Here is a 20,176-nt window from a genome sequence, read left to right as displayed (position 1 = left end):
GGCCTTAAATGGATGAGCCAATAAATATAACTAAATGCTCACTCTGGGAATGTGTTCTGTCTTCTTTGTCATCATTTATGGTTCGTCTCTGTAGGAAAAGATCATCTGCCTAACATATTTTATCACATCACTGCCTACCCAAAAGCTGGGATTTTCAGGAAGCCAAATGGCACACCAGGCTGTGTGATGGTAAGATGCAGAGGAAAACAAAGAGAAAACAAACAAAGCTGCTTATAGGGCAGGTGGGTGGGGAGGTTAATGATGGTGATTGTTTTAGTATGGCAAGATCTAGCACCAACTGGTATAGTCAGCTCTACAAACCCTAGAGGCTGCTTTGCATGTCTGACAGAGTATGCTGCTATTAGCATATGGGAGTTAGATCCTGAGATGCCGGTGATGTGGAAGTCTTTGGAGCTAAAAGCAGAGTTTGCTGACTCTAGGTGGAATCATATTCCACTCCATCAACCTGCATAGTGGCACCAGATTCCAGGCTTCCCACAGTCATCTGGTTAGTCACTGTGAGAACAGGATTCTGGATCAGATACACCACTGGTCTGATCCGGCAGGATCATCTTACATTCCTATGTAATTCTTAGTACTTCCACCTGTGGCTTGCCTGTACGTCTTGCCTGTGGCTCTGCAGGGTGGTGTATGATAACCGCATCCCCTCCCCCACTTTTAATGCCTTTCTCTTTGGGGTGATCATGGCCTCTAGCCCAAACCTAGCTCCTGGATCCCAATCTGGTGATTTGAAGTTATATGGGTTCTTGCAGAAAGAGTTTCTGTTGTACATAGAGGGCCTCAAGATCAAAGGAAAGGGGACAGGCAATCAGGAAATGGAGGGACTCAGCTTCCTTTTCTGTGACTGAGCAGCTGTGTCAACGGCAAATATAATGCACTGCATCCCTAACCCTATCACATCCCTAACCATGTGTGTTCCTTTTGATTCCAACCACAGCTTCAGCTTCTAAATCACATGCTACCCTGATTCAGATATTCCCACTGACATGTAACTTTAATCTGACATTTGAATTAGTTTATGTACCCCCGAGGACAATCTTGGAAGCTACAGCTGATGCATAGGATCTCCCCAGCCCACCTAAACAGAATACTTGGGAATACTGCCTTGGCTTCTTATTTGTCTCTGAACCTTGTTCAAGGAAGTACTTGGGATCACCTTTAAAGCCTAAACAAAACTGGCTAAAGCCTAAACAAAACAGGCCCTGTTTAGGGGAGTTTTTAATGACTGATGTTTTAATGTGTTTTTGATCTTCTGTTGGAAGCCACCCAGAGTGGCTGGGGAAACCCAGCCAGATGTGCGGGGTAGATATAAATAATAATAATTATTATTATTATTATTATTATTATTAGTCCCCCATCTGCAGCCACATATGGCATAAAAATATTTTCCAACTCCACTCTCAGAAAGGGTTTGCTTTCCTCTCTTCTTCATGTCTATAAATCAGTAGGTTTCACAGCTATTGCCTCTTTTATAGAATCCAGCAGCCGCTCCTCCCAGCAAAAAAAGCTTTCATGTGCTGTTGGAGCCTATAAATCATTACACAGAAGCAAACCCCAGTGCATTCAAAGGGGCTTGCTCCCATATAAGTGTGAGTGGAGCTTGAGCCTCCCTCTTTTCTCCAAAAGCATTAGCTGAGGCTGCTCTTCCTGCTCCAACAATGATAGGCAGCCTGGCTTCATATCCCAGTTTTGCGACATTACCATAACAAAGCAAGAGTTAAAGAGCTGAGCTGAGCTGTTGTCTAGGATGAAGGAAACGCTTCAGAGAGGAGTTTTGGGGTCTGGATCTACCTTTGCGTCAGATAATTAAGTTACAAGGAAAGCCGTGATATGTTATCCAGTACAATGTTAGTAAATGGTACCTATTTATCTACTTGCACTTGACATGCTTTTGAACTGCTAGGTGGTCAGGAGCTGGGACCGAACAACGGGAGCTCACTCTGTCACAGGGATTCAAACTGCTGACCTTCTGATCGGCAAGCCCTAGGGCTCTGTGGTTTAGACCACAGTGCCACCCATGTCCCTTGAATAAAAAACAGCTGTCTGAAAATATTCAACAGGATGACAATACAAATGAAGAGGAAAGGCAGATGACTAGAAATGTGTGTGCATGTAATAAAAAAGCATTGTTTAGGGCAGAAATGGTGAACCTGCGGCCCTCCAGATGTGGTTGGGCAATGGACAGGGTGTTGGGATTTGCAGCCCAACAACATCTGGAGGGTCACAGTTTCCCTGTTCTTGATCCAGTGTAATTGCCTGCATAGGGAAATGGTGGAAGCTAAATCACATATTATACCAGTCTACGTAATAACCTGGTGAAGAAATATATTAGTATATTCATATAATCTGTTCATGCCTGGGCATTTGTAAGCTACAGTGTTGGTGCTCTCTCAGAACAAGCTAGTGGGGTTTGTAGCTCTGTGATCATGAATTACAATTCCCATGATTCTTTGCGGGAAGCCGAGTGCACTGAATTGTGTGTTAAATGTGCTTTAACCACCCTTGCCTCTTTTTAGGGATCTTCCAAAAACTGTATTGTTTAAATAGGCCTTCAAAATACAAACATCACTTTTTCACCAAGTGGGATATACTGATGTTCTTCTACAGTTTCCCTCATTCTTCCCCACTCCTAGTCCTGAGGTCCACACATTTCCTGCTGCTCTCCAACAAACTGTCCTGAAGAGCCAGCCTGATAAAACTTCTATGTATGGTACCTAAAAACTCCATGAGAAACTGATGAGATGAGAAACTGATCTCAACATAACCTAGCTCAAACAAGTTTTAAAGGAGGTAAGATTTCTTTTTAATTAAATCCAAGAAGTTTGGGAATATGGTAAGGGTGCTGCCTGGAGGTTTAAGGAAAAATATGCTTTCAATTATGGATGATATTTTAATGAGTATGCACTTTCATAATGAGATACTTATGCTGGGGGCAGAGGAAAATGCCTCTTTCATATGGTCCCTCCACAGGTTCAATAAAACAGCACAGACATGTCAGTGTGCCTTCCTCACAGACACATCCTCCTATTTATTGTGATAGTGCAGCCATGGAACCACGAACACTCAGAATGAGATTCTAGAGTAAGAAGAGTGGGTACTCACCAGCAGGCTGGTCTCAGTGCCTGGATCACAATTTGAATGGCCTGTAAGTAAGCATAATTTTATAAATAAAAATAAAGTCAGCTTCAGCTCCCAAGCAAGCAGACAAAAGCAGATATGTGCAATTAAAAAAAATTATTTGTGGAAACAAAACCAACCTAATCATCGAAGGCATGCTTTCCATAGAAGTAATAACCTTGGTTTTACAGTGTCATGTATGTTCTAAAATGGTGTCACTGTTGCATTCAGAAAAGGTCTTAGTTGGGGGGGGGGATGCCTTTTTCTGTGATTCTGGTTAGGTGAAGGAATGCGAGAGAGGCATAAGCCAGATGTGGGGGACTCTACTGTGCACTCTATTGGCCCTTCCCCAAAAGAAGGAAGTTCCTCTGCCTGCCAGCCCTCAGCTACTGCATGCCAAGTCAGTTTCTTAGTGTTTGGTTGGATGAGGAGGCCGACCTGGCTTGCCTAATATGTGGGTTGGGGAGCAGGGCGATGCTGGCCTCTTCCCACTGCAGCAGAGAAGACTTGCAGTCTGAGGAAGGGGAGCTGCTATAATCTACAGAAATCCATTCTTTCTCTGCAGGCTTCCTGCAGAGCGATGATGAAGAATGTGCCTGATGTTGGGCCAGTGGAGTAGAGCAAATGGGGGGGGCAGGCCCCATGTGTGTGTGTGTGTACACATACACACACCATATGAGGGTTGAGGTGATCACCTGTTGCACAAAGATACTCTTTCTTAATTCGACCTCTCCCCCCTCAAGAATAATCCTTGCATTCTTCCCCTTTAACTCCATGCCCACACTCATCAGTGGCTGATTTGTATTTGGTTGTTCAGAGCTTTTCTGATTGCTGCCCCATGGCTTCATCTGAGCTACACGCTGATGGTTTTGCTCCCAACTTGATGAAACAACCACAATTTCTGCAGCGTTTTTATTGTGTGGAATCTAAGGGAAATGGCTGTTAGTATTGCAGTTAGTATCACAGTGGCATTGCAGGCATACCAAGATGAGATTAGGTGGTCCAACCTCATGGTCATACCTCTTCCTTTAATGCCAAAGCAGAGGTATGTGGGAAAAGGTAAAGGTAAAGGACCCCTGGACGGTTAAGTCCAGTCAAAGGCAACTATGAAGGTGCCAGTGTGTTTGGAGAACAGTACCTACATTGTATTGTTGGTCAATATGGTTTGGGCACTAGCACCAGTTTTCTGCCATATATGGGATCAGGATGAATTCTTTGGTTTGCAAGCAAACCAAATCAGGTGCATTAATGGACTGCAGTTCATGAAAGCTTAAGCTAAAACCAATCTGTTAGTCTTTCAGCTGACAGATAAGTTGTTGTTCTTGTTGTTATTTTAGATCAGGGATGGGGAACTTGTGGCCCTGCTGATGTTGGATTATAACTCCCATCATCCCTGACCATTGGTCCCTCACCAGCTGGGGCTGATGGGAGTTATCGAGTCCAACAACAACTGTAAGGCCACATCTGGATGTTCCCTGTTCTTGCTTTGGATGCAGATACTTCAAACCATCCCGAACATGCTGATGTTCTCTAGGCCATAAGACCCATATTTTAAATACCATCTAGATGACAAACCCTCTGGTAACTAGAAAATACTAAGATGCCAATATAGAATAAGGCAATTAATTTAGAGGGAAACTAGTTCTCTGATGAATCTGCTTATATGTGTCAAACCTTATAATTAATAATAATTTTTTTATTTATATCCCACCCTTCTGGCTGAGTTTCCCCAGCCACTCTGGGAGGCTTACAGCACATATACAAATCTTAACATTTAGACTTTCAAATAAGCCCCACATATATTGATGCCATCAAGTATGTGTGTTTAGAACACTGCTTTGGCTTGGAGACTCTAACAGACCTGCTGCAAAGCTTCAGTAATTGGTCTCCACTAGTTTGATGTCCAGCTAGATATCTGTGACAGCTACACAAAATAACTACACCTGCTGCACACTCCATCAATATAAGTCCCAATGGGCTCTGCCTTGGCTGGAAAGTATGAGGTCAAATCTCCTGGGTGCACAAATTGGCACACTGAATTTAGCAGAACTGCACAGAGCTATTGTAGTGTGTGTGAAAGAAAGGCTGAAAATATTTGGATGAAAATGCACAACAGATTAAGATTCAGGGTGTTTTTAGGGGGGCTGAAGGAAGAAGCAAAGCTGCTAACTCATGATTGTTTCCAGGTCAATCAAAGGCAACCTGATTCTTCAACTGCAGGAAGCAATCTGGGTCAGATATAGAAAGAAATGAGGTAATGCAGTAAGGAAGGGGGGTGGAATGCTGCTCAGGAGCTTTTGAATAGCTGGACCCAAATTAATACAGGAACCCTGGAAGCATCCAGAGAATATCTTTGTTAATGAGCTAACTGAATTGGAAGTGACACAAAAATTGAGTAATGTGGAGATCATTTTTCTACATATTTGTTCCCTGACTTTTCTCCAAGTAGCTCATGGTGGCTTATACACAGTTCTCTTATTGTATCCTTACTAGTTTAGTCTGAAAGATACTGCCTTTCCCATGGTCACCCAGTAAGCTTAGTTCCTTAGCAGGAATTCAAACCTGGCTGCCCCAGAGCTTTAAACTGGAGCTTTAAAAATGGCTGCAATCTTAAGCACATTGACTTGAAAGTCAACTAAATCTAAATCAATGGGAATGTTTTCCCCATCCCCTCAAAATGTGCTTGCCTCATCAATGCCCACCCATGCCCCAATTTTTGTGTCCAGTGTTGCCAGCACTTCCCACCATGAGCTGCAATGTGACCTCGGGCTGGTCAACAGCTGCCTTGGTTTCAGAAATATGCTTGATCAGCATGGCAGCCTCCAATGTACCCAGTCCGCCAGAGAACAGCACGCTCAGCATATCCTTGGTGTGTGTGTGCGCGCTCTGACAATTTCCTTGGTCTGCTAGTCAGTGCGCTACTTTATTTATTATTAATTTCAATGCATAACCCCCCCCCATCCACCTCAGTTCCTTCCAATCCATCACCTGAATATCTTAAGAAGTAGCACAAACATGACTGCAGCTGCTCGGGCAGTCCTATGGAGATATAAAAAACAAAAAATTGTTAAAACACAGAAACTGCCCCAGCCTATCCTCCGTCCTGCGGGAACAAACATGCTATACATTGCTGAGCCTTTGCTAAACGGGGCAGCAAACTTTTAACTGCTTAATGAGCGCAATTAAATTAAATGCTATGCACATTTATGTGGTGATAGACCAGACTGAAGTCAGTGGGACTTATATATTTTTTTTATTGCATTTCTATTCTATCCTTTTCAACAAGCATCTCAAGGTGGCATACATGATTCCACCCCTCCTCGCTGAATCCCCACAACAACCCTGTGAGGTAGGTTAGGCAGAGAGGCTCAAGTGAGCTTCATGACTGAGCAGGGATTTGAATCCTGGTCTCCCATAACCATTGCACCACACTGGTTCTTTTGAGTAAATGCGTGGAGAGCCAGGCTGCAAAGCAAGGGGAGATAACCAGTGACCGCCCATCTGTTGTTAGGATACAACTGCCATATTTTTCGCCCTATAGGACCCCTCTCGCTCTCCAGGCTTCAGGAGAGCCCCAGCCCCACAAGCTCGGGGGACAGCAGGGAGGCAGAACGCTGCCATCCCGCTGTCTCCCGATGTGGTTTGGAGGCTGGCAATGGAGAGACGTGTGCTTCTCCCTGCTGCCAGCCCTGCAAGCTCGGGGGACAGCGGGGAGGCGCAGCGCGCCTTACCGCTGTCCCCGGACCTGGTCTGAAGGCTGGCGGCGGGGAGAAGAGCGCTTCTCCCCGCTGCCGGCCCCACAAGCGGCTGGGGGGGGGAAAATAAATTCCCCCCAAAAAACTAGGTGCGTCCTATGGGCCGGTGCGTCCTATGGGGCGAAAAATACGGTACCATCAAACCCAGCCAGGATGGCCAGTGGTCAGGGGTGATGGAAGTTGTTGTCCAACAACATCTGGAGTGGTGCCACACCATAATTTATCCCATGATTCTTTAGATTGACCAGGACTTTTGCTCTTGAGAACTATTGAAGGAGGTGTAGCTTCCCAGGAGGTTGTGCCTAGTTACCTCAGGGTTCCAACCTTCAATTTCTTTGCAAGGCAAGACTGAGCAACGACTTCTTCATTATCTCTCTTTCACATTCATGTGCTGCTCTGTGCACACTGGCTGTCCCCATATGCAAGGAAGAACACAGGAACTGCTTACCAGGAAGTGGCAGAATTATGATGTGGCGTGGGCTTTCCCACACGTACAATGTTCCTGCAGCCATGTACCTTGGGCAAACCAACATGAGATTCTCCTTGTTTGTCAGGTTTGGGATCCTGGCAGATTGTGTGCATAACTGCCACACAGCTTGCCACAAATGGTGCGCAGGGAAGGTGCATGTCTGAGATCCAGACAATTCCCTGTGCAGAAATGACCTCAGAGGACAAATTCAAAGAGGGCTCAGCATGAGAAGAATCAGAAGCTGTGCAGCCCGAGAGGTCATCACGTCCTTTGATAAGTGGGTTCCTCCTGGGTTCTCTTGGTCTTTTTGACTTGCCTCTCTTTATTCCTTCTTCGCTCACTCTTTACAGAGGATGCTAAAACTACTCTGAATAATTGAAGTGTTTCAGACCACTGGAGGTAATTTATGTGCTAATCACAGGGAGAAGATGGATCACCACGGCGGCTGCTGCAGGTTTAGGGAAGCAATTGAGGTAAGGAGTTTGTGCCTCTGCCTCTTCATCTTCATCGAATGGCCTCCCAGTTCCACCATAAGCCCAGATCGGTGGCAGCGGCAGCCCACACCTTGCCGTTAGGCTGATAGTTAACGGGCTTGGCAGAATCAGAACTAAAGCTCCTTGGGATCCAGGGATGAAAATGCAATTGAGGTATCATTAAGTCACATCCGGCTATGGAACCTCTTGCTGGCAAGGGTTTTATGTGAGCTGAAGTTACCTCCAGCTCAGAGAGAAGAACTCTCAGCTTCTCTGCCTTTTTGTCTGTCGAGTGGAGTCACATGGCTTTTGTCAGAATTTTATTTTTATTTGTATAAACCAGTCATTCAGCACTTTTGGATATCAAGCAAAGGAAGGGAGAAGTGAAGCCAACTAAAATAAGGTGGCAATTGGGGAAATAGCAAGTGTAGTTACTGCGAGGGCCCATGAGGAAGGGCCAATGAGAGGGAGAGTGGAAATGCACTTGTTAGCCCCGCCTTCTCAAGTGGATCCCAGTTGCTTACCATACCATTTCCCACATGTTGAAGAACAAATGTCTCCAGCAGGGAACCTGCTGCAATGCACCACCAGGGTCCAAAATCATGCTGGGGAGCCTACATTGATGTTATGTTTTTATTGGGGAAAAATGTATGCTCTTCTTTTTGAGGAACTTCCTCCACAAAGCAGCTTGCAATCCCTAATTTTTTAAAAAACAACTCCATCTGGCAATAAGATATAAAAGCATGGAATGCAGTCCAGCTAAAGAATAAACCAGCATAAAAGTGAAGAACAGATGCAGGATGTAATACAGAATACAGATCACAAAACAGCTTTAAAAAAATAAAAACCAATAATTAAAAACTGTGGAAATAAAATAGGGTATTTCCATAAGAAAATGATTTTCAAATGTACATCACAAACCCTACAGCGTTGGGGCTTGCTTCAGCTTTAAAGGGAGAGAATTCCAGAGAACTGGTCTCACAATGCAACGCAAAGAGGGCATGCTTGAGTCACACATATATGACTACAGCAGGCTCTGTTTTGCAAACATTTGCTCTCCAGGGCATGCATGCATCCATCTACCGCAATTCACTGCATAATCGTCACCATTGCTTAGTAGTTGCACTCTGTTTTGTCACTCAAAAAACTGGACGATTAGCTTCCATTGCATAATCGTCGTGTGGCAACTTCTGAGATTCCGCCAGGCCTTGGGCCCCTTCCTTTCCTCCCCCAGCCACCTTTTAAAAAAGATAAACATCCAAGACCCCTTGCACGTCTCCGTCTCAGCCATGAGCTCCCAGGCCGCCTTGGGTGTTTCCTGGCGCTGCATGGGGGTCCAGTGCAGCTGCCTCTCCTAGAGTCAGGTGAGCTGGGAGTCGGCATGGGGGGGGGGCTCCTGGTGGCTCCTGAGGCAGTGAGAGCTGGAGTCTGGGCCTTCATTGACTTGCCAGCCCTGAGCGGAGGTATCGTAGCTGGAGGAAGCAAGTTGGCTGCTGTTGCTGCTGCCGTCGCCTTGGGCTTGCACCCCGGGACATCCCAGCCAAGAAGGGGAAGCAGTGGGCAAGCGACCACCTCCACCGCTGGTCCAAGACAACCCTTTCCTCTGCTTCCACCCCTGTAATTCACTGCATAATGGTCACACCCTCCTTTTGTGAGAATGGCATAAAATCTGCAACCATTATGTGGTGAATTATGGCATCTATCTATCTATCTATCATCTGTCTATCCATCTATTATATTTATGTTCCACCTTTTCTCCAAGAAGCTCAGTGCTGTGTACATGGTTCCTTCCCTCATAATTTAAACCCCACAACAACCCTATGAGGTAGATTAGGCTGAGAAGCAGTGACTGGTCCAACATCACCCACTAAGCTTCATACTGAGCGGTGATTTGAAACCTGATCTCCCACGTCCATGTACAATACTCTAACTACTACCCCACCATGGACCAGCAGTGCCTCCTATTGGCTATGGTGCTGCCGTATGCCCTCTCCAGCCTGCCTGTCACACAGATGCACAGTACATCTGTTTTCTTGACAAATGTATTCTGGTATCTCCCATAAAAGCATGAATGTGGAACCTATGGCCCTCCAGACATTGTCTGACTCTGACTGCCATCAGCCCCAGCCAGCATGGCTAATAATCAGGGATAATGGGAGTCTTACTTCAGCAATATTTGAATTGGGGAGCCACAGGTTCCTTATCTCTGAGTTAAAGGACAGCAGCCAGGTTGGAAAAGGCTTCCACCCAAGACCGGGGAGAACAACTGATCAGTCACAGTAAGACAGCAGTGGGCTAGAATCATACACCTCACTTAGTATACAGCAGCTTCAAAAGTCAGCCAAAAATACCGAGACAGGTAAACAGAAAGCGTACAGACTTTGAAAAGTCTTTTGACAATGGTAACAAAAGGTTTTTTCTCTCACACATAATAAACGCACTGCCAGCACAGTCAGACCCATAGCTGCCTTTCTCTGGTGCAAAAAGGATGTCCTGAAATAATGGCAAAATGTTTTTTTTACTGTTTTGGGTGTGTTTTTTTGGCACATCAATAAAGGAGAATGACTTGAAAGTGTTGTACAGACTGGGAAGCCATTCAAGTGACCATTTTCATCTCACCATTTATTTACTTACACATGTGGATACCCCAGCACCCCACTTGGGGGCAGCAGGCTAGGTTTGAGGATACAGAGCAGGCCATGTTGCAGTCACAGCCCTGCCCTCCAACAGAGAATAATGCTTGGGGGTTCAGAAGGAACACCTGGGGGTTACCATCACTTCCCCACCCAAGGCTTCCTCCTGAGGTGGTTGCCTCACTCTGCCTAATAACAGAGCGGGTCTTATCACTTGTGTCCCACTAAGCATCCTCCAAAGATGGTGGAATGAAGAGATGTTGCGTGTGGTTGGGTAGCCAAATTCATGCAGGAGGAGGGAGTCCATGTTGCCAGACTGAAAACTGGCAGCTAGCCCAAGGACAGCCAGTGGGATTTGAAAGCAGAATTGCATACCTTCTTCAGGTCCCCAGGACCCAAGCCATGTATGGTAAGGATCATCACCAGCATTTTGAATGGGACTCTGAATGGTCTGGTGAAACATGTCCCCCCAAAGAATCTCCAGTTATAGAATCATAGAATCATAGAGTTGGAAGAGACCACAAGGGTCATCGAGTCCAACCCCCTGCCAAGCAGGAAACACCATCAGAGCACTCCTGACATATGGTTGTCAAGCCTCTGCTTAAAGACCTCCAAAGAAGGAGACTCCACCACACACCTTGGCAGCAAATTCCACTGTCGAACAGCTCTTACTGTCAGGAAGTTCTTCCTAATGTTTAGGTGGAATCTTCTTTCTTGTAGTTTGGATCCATTGCTCCGTGTCCGCTTCTCTGGAGCAGCAGAAAACAACCTTTCTCCCTCCTCTATGTGACATCCTTTTATATATTTGAACATGGCTATCATATCACCCCTATCATCCAGGCTAAACATGCCCAGCTCCCTTAGCCGTTCCTCATAAGGCATCGTTTCCAGGCCTTTGACCATTTTGGTTGCCCTCCTCTGGACACGTTCCAGTTTGTCAATGTCCTTCTTGAACTGTGGTGCCCAGAACTGGACACAGTACTCCAGGTGAGGTCTGACCAGAGCAGAATACAGTGGCACTATAACTTCCCTTGATCTAGACGCTATACTCCTATTGATGCAGCCCAGAATTGCATTGGCTTTTTTAGCTGCCGCGTCACACTGTTGGCTCATGTCAAGTTTGTGGTCAACCAAGACTCCTAGATCCTTTTCACATGTACTGCTCTCAAGCCAGGTGTCACCCATCTTGTATTTGTGCCTTATTACCCTAGCAGCTGTGTTAGTATACTCACTGCAGCCTTCAAAGGCTGCCTCTCATACAACCACACAGTATTCTCATACAGCGCATTGCAGTATTTGAGGTTTCCAGTGCATGGATAACTATTGACCAACTTATTTATGTCCAGGAGGAATCTCAGTTGGTGCACCAGCCTCAGTCCATTAGGATCCCTTAGGGTGAGTGCAATGCTGTTAGGGGAGTGTTATGTACTGAAGTTCTCACCCTGGGCCAGCAGGGGGATACTGTAGATAGTTCAGGTCCACATATGCAAATAAGGGATCGAAAGTGACGTTCAGTGATTGGATAGTTATAGAAAATGGTTACTGTTGCTTTCTAGTGGAGCTCTATATAAGCAGGCTGGCTGAACCCTTCAGTTCAGTTGTGTTCTGGCCTGTGAATAAACAAAAGCTGTTTGAAGAATCGCTGTGTTGTCTGATATGTTCACCCACAACTTAACAGGGAGACTGAACACAAATCACCCACCAATAGTACTTCCATCTTGTCAGGACCAAGCCTCAGTTTATTGGCCCTTTATCCAGTTCATTTTTTATCCCAAGCACTGATCTAGCACTTCCACCATCTCCCTGAAACAGATGTAAAAGAGAGCTAGGACTGTGTGTCGTCAGCATGTCGATGACACCCTTTCCCCAAAATCCTAGATGACTTCAGCCATTTAATGTAGATGTTTAAAAGCATGACAGACAACATGGATAAGGGATTTGTTATTTGGTACAGTGGTACCTCGGGTTACATATGCTTCCGGTTACAGACTCCGCTAACCCAGAAATAGTGCTTCAGGTTAAGAACTTTGCTTCAGGATGAGAACAGAAATCATGCTCCGGCAGCGCAGCAGCAGCAGGAGGCTCCATTAGCCAAAGTGGTGCTTCAGGTTAAGAATAGTTTCAGGTTAAGTACGGACCTCTGGAACGAATTAAGTAGTTAACCTGAGGTACCACTGTATTTGGACTTGGTATTCTAGGCAGGAACAGAGGCACAGAAACACTGTAATGCATTATGTTTCATTGCTTGAACCTTTAAAATGTAGACAGCTTGACTTTTAAGACCTGAAACAAAGGCGAAATCCACACTATACATTTAAACATATGGCTTCCCCTAAAGAATCCTGGGAACTGTCGTTTTTAAGGATGGTGGGATTTATAGCTCTGTGAGGGGTAAACCACACTTGCCAAGAAGCTTAATGCTAAAGCATCCAACGCTGAGCTAAGTTGGGGCCAAAGAGGAATGGGGCTATTTGCTCAAGCGTAAATGAAATGCTGTGGTTTAAGATGCAACACAGGCTGCTTGAAGCATCCAGTGCCTCTGATGCTTGCATAGCTGCTGTGTGTTTGTTTGATGATACAGTCAGTCATTAATGACTTACTTTGTGTGCCCAAATTGTGAGCTTGTAACTTGTCTTTGGATGTTTACCCATCCACTGAGAATTTTCGTGTCCTGTCAGAAAAAGGATTTGTTTTGTTACATTAGCCACTCAAGATTTGTCGCTCTTGACCATTCTCCTTAAACTGGAATTATCAGGAGCAACTGTTGGAATGAAAAGAGCAAACTGTGAAAATAAAAAGAGAAGAGAAGAATCCCATCATTCTTCTTCCATTCTGTTTTTTCTCTCTTTCTTTCCCTTGTTCTCTGCCACTTATTCTTCGCCATCTCTCTCCCTGGGTGCTGGTCACTAAAGGCAGATAGTCCTGACACTAAGTGAACAAACTGGTCCACTGGGATTGCTGCTATTACTGAACTGTTGGCTACTTAAAGACTTTTCTGGGAATGTCCCCACAGAAGGTGGCTGTGCAGCATTACAGTGGTAAACGAGGAGCCACAGATGTCTTTCCCAGTGACAAGGTCTGATTCAGCTTCAGGGCATTAGCACTCCTCATTCTGCTTATTGTGCAACCTATTATTTATTTTTAAAGTGCTTAAAATATTCTAGATGCTGCACCAAAAAACCCAAAACCAACACGTTCACGTCCAAAATCTCTAGTAGACAGGATATGTAAGAAGATTGGACCAAGCAAGAAAAAGAGTAGTCACCAACATGGTGCCCACTGGTCCCCTGGCACCTTCTGCTTGCCAAAATAATACTTCAAAGGAGCGTCTTAGTGTAGCTGATGGAATCAGTGGCAGTGTATGCTTGGTTGTGTTGTGTGTGTGGTACCCCTGTTCGATTTCTCCAGTTTGTCAATGTGTCCAGAGGCCCAGAAAGGGTAGTGCTAGCTGGATGAGAAACTAAAAGAAGCAAAGACAGAACTGCAATCAGGAGTGTTGAATGATTAACCTCTGAATATTAAAGGAATCTAATAAGTCAAATAGAGCAGAGCAAGTGTAGTGTAGTGGCTTGAGTGTAGGACTAGGATGAAGCCAACTGGGCGACCTTGGGCCAATCACTGCCTCTTAGCCTAACCTGCTTCACAGAATTGTGATGGGGATTCAGTTAGGAAAGGGAGCGGTGCACACCACCTTGTGATCCTCGTTGAAAAAAATGGGATGTGAATGCAATAAATAATATAATATAATATAATATAATATAATATAATATAATAATATAGAAGGAAATACACGGGGAACAAAACTCCACAAAGGGTGGCAGTCAACTGTGTTTTACTCAGAGCAAACCCACTGAAATTAATGACTAAGTGAGGCTAACATCAACAGAGTAAATCTTAGCTGAATACCACCCCTTGTGCCAGAGAATTTCAGTGCAAGCCATTCTTCTTGAATTAGAGCACCTACTGAGAAAGCAATCTTAACTGCAATTAAGCAAACAAGCTCCAGTGAAAGGACATCCACCCTTGTTCTTGGTCAGTTGCTTTGACCCCAGGGATAGGGACCTCACCCCATCACTTCACTAACCTGATAGCTTCCAGATGTTTAAGACTCTACCTCCCAACCTGAAGTTGCCCTGCACCACACACCACCAACTTTCAGTGGTCAGTAAAAGAAAGACAGGTACCGTATTTTTCGCCCTATAGGACGTACCAGAGACCACAAGATGCACCTAGTTTTTAGAAGGTGAAATCAAGGGGGGGGGAATTCAGCCTGTCGGCTCCTCCCAGAGCTTCTCGGGGCTGCGGGGGAAGCCTGGGTTCTCCCCCCAGCCCCAAAGAGCAAAGAAGCCAAGACAGCGAGCGGGATCCATCCCACTGGCTGTCTTGGCTTCTGCCATAGCTGCGCAACCTCTCCAGTCGGGAGCTAAACCTCTCCAGCCTGGCTAAAGAAGCCAAGGCAGTGAGCGCAATCCATCCCGCTCGCTGCCTTGGCTTCCTCTTTAGCCGTGCACAGCCTCTCCCGGTTGGAGGGTATGGCAATTCCTCCACCTCCCGCAAAAGCCCATAGGAGCTGCACACCCTTTAAGGAGCCGCACACAAGCTTCGCGCAGCTCCTGCGGGCTTTTCTATGAGGAGGGAGAAGGGACTGACGCAGTCAGAAAAGCCTGTAAGAGCCGCGCGAAGCTTGTGTGCAGCTTGTGGGGGCTTTTCCTGCCTGCCTCCCTCCTGCATTCACTCCATAGGACGCACAGACTTTCCCCCTTAGTTTCTAAGAGAGAAAAAGTGCATCCTATGGAGCGAAAAATACGGTATGTGCTTTCCGCTTTGCAGGTTACAACATACTGTTTCAGCTGCCAGGAAACCATCCTTTGTTAAGCTGATTGCTTTCTAATAGTCAGGTATAAAAGTTGATATTTCCTTGGTGGGCAGTAAGTGACTTGACAAAAGACTGTTAATTGTTCTTGATGACTGGAGATATTTTCCCCAACAGCCTTGAAATTCTAGCTTCAGAATTTGAAAGTTGCATGGAGAAATAGCTGCAAGTTTTGAACAGGCCAAGAGAAAAAGCCCTTTCAGGTGGTCTAATGAGCACCTATGTAGGGATAGACTTTTCTCTCTCTCTCTTTCACACACACACACACACACACACACACACACACACATGTTCATTAGTGTCCATAGGGTGCCCTGGTATATTGTGAAGTAGATATGATGTGGGATTAGTTCACATCTATTGGCCCTTTGACTTGTTTACCTTGTGATATATATCCTTTTTGATCTGATGTCAGTTTGAATCCAAGATGGATGCCTTAGATTCAAAATGGCTTCACCATTGCTATGCATTGCAGTTGCATTTCTATATCTCCATTAGTCAAAAGTTCCTACCACTCAGTAGTCCTGGTTTAAAGTCCTCCTAAAATCATTTTGTGTTTGTGTGTGTGTGTGTGTGCGCGCGCGCGCATGCGTGCGTGCGTGCGTGCGTGCATATGTTACACATTTGATATAATGTTCCCCTCACTTCCTTTGTCAGTAACATAACTTCTTAAACAAATATATAGATCAGACTATACTATGGATAACTTCTAACATTCTATAATTGCAACACTAAATCAAAGAGAATATGTTTCGGCACTTTAATTTTAAGCCATATGCATTATTAAGTTCCTTCATAGGGCTATCTGGAATACAGGACTGGGCATTAATCACTAGCCACATTATTAATGTGACTGCTGTTATAGTACGAGAAAGGCTCGTTCTCCCTGGTGGGTACATTTTCCACATACAGAGAAATTTTGACACAGGAGGGGATTTTCAAACAAGCAATTCCTCACATGCAGTCCGAGATCACACAGCTGAGCGGAGGAGTGTGCTGTAGCAACAGCTGAAAAACGGAATTCAGTGGTGCCTACAAAATGAGTAATAATATTAGCCATAGTAGTAGTAGTAGTAGTAGTAGTAGTAGTAGTAATAGCCTGCCCTTCACTCAATGATCCTAGAATGGATTACAAAATTTCACAATTAAAACAAAACACAACCATTAAAATAGTAAAATCACAACCACAAAAACATGCAATAAAAATTTTAATAGAACGCAAGTTTTAGAAGACGGTTTTTCATGTTCCAATTCATTATGGGGCAGCTGTTGAGATCAGATCCGCTCGTGGCACTGTTGCCAATTTTCAAAGAGTTTATTGGTTTCTCTCCCCCCCTTTTGTTGCAGCCTGTGTTGTGGTAGCCTGAAACTGGAAATGAGTAAAAGCTAGTTTGATGGGAGAGCGGTACTCTGAGATTTGGTTGCCAGGAGCCTGAGACTGGTGCAAAGTTGCCCTGTCAATGGGGTTGTGGCTGTGGATTGAAGGGCTATAGGACACGGCATACGTGTGCTTCCCCCTGTGCCACCCACGTCCTGCCCATTACTCTGCTCCCATTTCAGCTGTTCTGCCCATGCATCATTGTCAGCAGAATAGCTCTGCTGGCGGAGTGTTCAGCTGCTGTAAAAGGGCCGTGTTTCTTGTGTGCTTTCCCCCAGCAGTAGTGCATTTTGCATTCTGTTGGCATAGTGGGCCTTCTGTCACATCCAGTATAACCCCTCAGCTGACACAGCTTCAGTACAGAATGGCATCTTCAAATACTCTTCTGCACTCCTTGGGGGACAATGTAATGTAGAAAGAAGGGAACTATTACAAAGAGAGATGAAGATCTATGGCCCAGAGGTATATGACTGGGGATGTTTGAACTTCTTTCCTTGCTCCTGATCTATGAGGTTGGTATGCCCTCGGTCCGCTTGTATGGCTTGGAGATGTGGCCGGTCTACAAATACTCCATCTGGATATGGGAGGCACAGCATAGTCTTCATCAGAAACAATGGTTGTCTCTTAAAATGATTCCAACTTTATCCATGCCACAGAGATGGCAGCAAGAACAAAAACTAGAATCTGAATATTTTCCTACTCATTATGCACTCCCTTTCAGAAACAAGCCTAGAGAGATCATTCCAGTATTTATAGTTTGCAAAATTGAATTCAACCTGCAAAATAGTGTCCGGTCCATAATGATACACACACACACACACACACACACACACCCAGTTCACAGATCCGTCTTGTTTAGATAGGACGCAGCTAACAATCTAAGGGCAGCTACTGTCCCTGAATATCTGAAAACATCTACGCCAAAGCCCATGTACTTTTGTTAAACTTATCTGTGGCTTTCCAGCTGCCATTGAGAAAATAAATGATTCCCAGAGCAGCTATGAATTAGCTGTGCTCTTCACCTCCATGTGCTTTATGAAGCTCACAGAGGCTGCTTGAATTACCACCACACTTAGAGCCTTTATTGTCCTGAATCTAATATAAAGACATGGCAACATAACAAGAGGTAAATGAAATAAATCTGAGGGGAAAGTCAGAAATCTGTGGTGTTATAATGGCAGCTCTGCTACTGGGGGCTGTTACAAATAAATGACCTGTTGTTCATGTAATCTTATAGCATGCTCTGCTTTCACCCCAGAGAACTGGAAAATCCCAACCTCTCATTCTCTGTCACAGGGATAGGGAACGTACGGCCACTCCAGAGATTGCTGGACTGCAGTCCCCATAACCCTTACCAGTGGCCATGCTGGCTGGAACTGGTGGGAGTTGGGATTCAGCAGAGTGGCAGTTTTGTAGCATGTTACAGCATTGCACAAGTGGTGCCAGCCAATACAAACAAATTGCGTTTCTCCTTTCCTTTTTTGGCAGGTTAGCTGGGCTGACGCAAAAATTGGCACTAGGCTAGGCTAGGAAGAGGATTATCCTGGGTACTAGGATTATAGGGGCTGCCACATCAGTGTCACAAGTCACTAACTGGGAAAGCTGCTGATGCTGTAAAGTAAGGTAGACTGTACTATCTTCAATGTATGATCCAGTGGTTCTGGAGCTGGTGCAGCCTTCCTAGGACCATACAACTTCACGCTGCAGGAGGGAGAAGAGCATTTTATATGTCATCCTCAAAAAGCCTGTTTGCACAAAGAAATGTAGCATGTCAGGGAGAAGGCCAAGCTAGAACCTTTGATGCTACGGTTACATTTTTCTGCTTACAGGTGTTTTGTTTTTGTTTTTATATATATAAAAAAACCTAACCTAATCCATCTACCTAGGAACATTCAATAAAATGAAAATGTTCCTTTTGAGGCTTATATTTGCACTATTCTCTTAAAAAATCTGCTGTGCTATATTTCAACCCAGTGGGGTTCTGTGCCTCTCAGTAGAACAATAGGGGGCTTCTTATGATAAAACTATGTTTAGGGTAAAATTACATTTAAAATAATAGCTTTCATTAATATCCAAATGCCTTGGGAGAGATTGATAGACTAGGCACTGGCATTTTCCCCTTCTTCTTTGTTGCCCTTCTTCCAGCCAAGAGCATCCCCCACCCCCAGACAAGACTGTTATCTCCAGTTAATGATCAGTTTATAATTGTTGTTGTTGTTGTTATGGTAGAGAGCATTTGGTTTCTCATCAACTCCATTTGGGACTGTGCTAGAATTCCAAGCTGGGCCCAATTAGAAATGAAACTTCAAAGAAGGCAGGTGGTAGAGGAAGCTAGAATGGGATTATACTTGCTCAATTTATTATGTTGTCACAGAGCGCAAAGCTTCAACTTTCCTCATTTTTCCCACCTCCTATAGGAAGCTCTACACACATGACCCTCCGTCCCCCTTGAATCAACGCATGCAGTCTTTGACAGGCAGACATAACCTCTTTTGCACGCATCCACATCGATTAAAGCCCCACATCTGAAGATATCTATCTGAATGTGCAAATAGAATAGATATTTCCGGATGAGAATGAATGGCTCAAAAAATAAACCAAGCTGCTTCCCAAAAAGACTTATTTCCAAGCCAAGCAAATTTCATCCCCCTGAGATGCCCACCAATTCCAACTCCCACCTACCTGAATGACCTACATTGGCTCCCGGTATGTATCTGAGCACCATTCAAAGTGTTGGTGTTGACCTTTAAAGCCCTAAACAGTTTCGGCCCAGTATACCTGAAGGAGCATCTCCACGCCCATCGTTCTGCCCAGACACTGAGGTCCAGCACTGAGGGCCTTCTGGCGGTTCCCTCACTGCACGAAGTGAGGTTACAGGGAACCAGGCAGAGGGCCTTCTCGGTGGTGGCGCTTGCCCTCCCATCAAATGTCAAGGAAATAAACAACTACCAGACTTTTAGAAGATATCTGAAGGCAGCCCTGTTTAGGGAAGTTTTTAATGTTTGATGTTTTATCGTGTTTTTAATATTCTGTTGGGAGCCACCCAGAGTGGCTGAGGAAAACCAGCCAGATGGGTGAGGTATAATTTTTTTTATTATATTATTATAATATAATAAAAATATTATAATATAATATTTTTTATTATATTGTTATACCTACCTCAACCTCTTCTTTCTTCCCTTTAAACAAGTAACTTTTTAGGACAGCAGCACCCAGGCATGGGGAAAGGAGGGGGGGTCTTCATCCCCTTTCTGACACACCAGAAGCATACAGGGATGGATCCAGCCTTTAGGAAATGTTTTCCCAAGAGCTATTGCTACATTGTATTATAATTACATTGCATTAATATGATTTGGAGAAGAATGTTTAGACTCCTAATATTTTTCAAATCTTTGATGCAAGCATTTCAAACACTCCCCCCCTCTCCCCGGAAGCTCATATCTTGGCCCAGATATAG

At 44.8% G+C, this 20,176-nt stretch overlaps 1 protein-coding gene across 3 annotated transcripts in view; it reads right to left on the bottom strand.

The window, feature by feature from the left end:
* SYT2 (synaptotagmin 2) overlaps positions 1-20,176 on the bottom strand; it is a 145,098-nt gene that overhangs the window by 79,649 nt on the left and 45,273 nt on the right. For 2 of the 3 annotated variants that reach the window (XM_083444519.1, XM_083444522.1), the window contains exon 2: positions 3,124-3,164. The exons of the other annotated variant lie outside the window; for it this stretch is intronic. The gene's annotated coding sequence lies outside the window, so the exon portion shown is untranslated. The remainder of the gene's footprint in view (positions 1-3,123; positions 3,165-20,176) is intronic. 3 annotated transcript variants of the gene reach the window in all.

The sequence above is a fragment of the Podarcis tiliguerta genome (genome assembly GCF_965153285.1).
Source record: "Podarcis tiliguerta genome assembly, chromosome: 6".
NCBI classification, from domain to species: domain Eukaryota; kingdom Metazoa; phylum Chordata; class Lepidosauria; order Squamata; family Lacertidae; genus Podarcis; species Podarcis tiliguerta.
The sequence above is the reverse complement of the archived record's forward strand: the minus strand, read 5'-3'. Positions and strand labels throughout refer to the sequence as shown.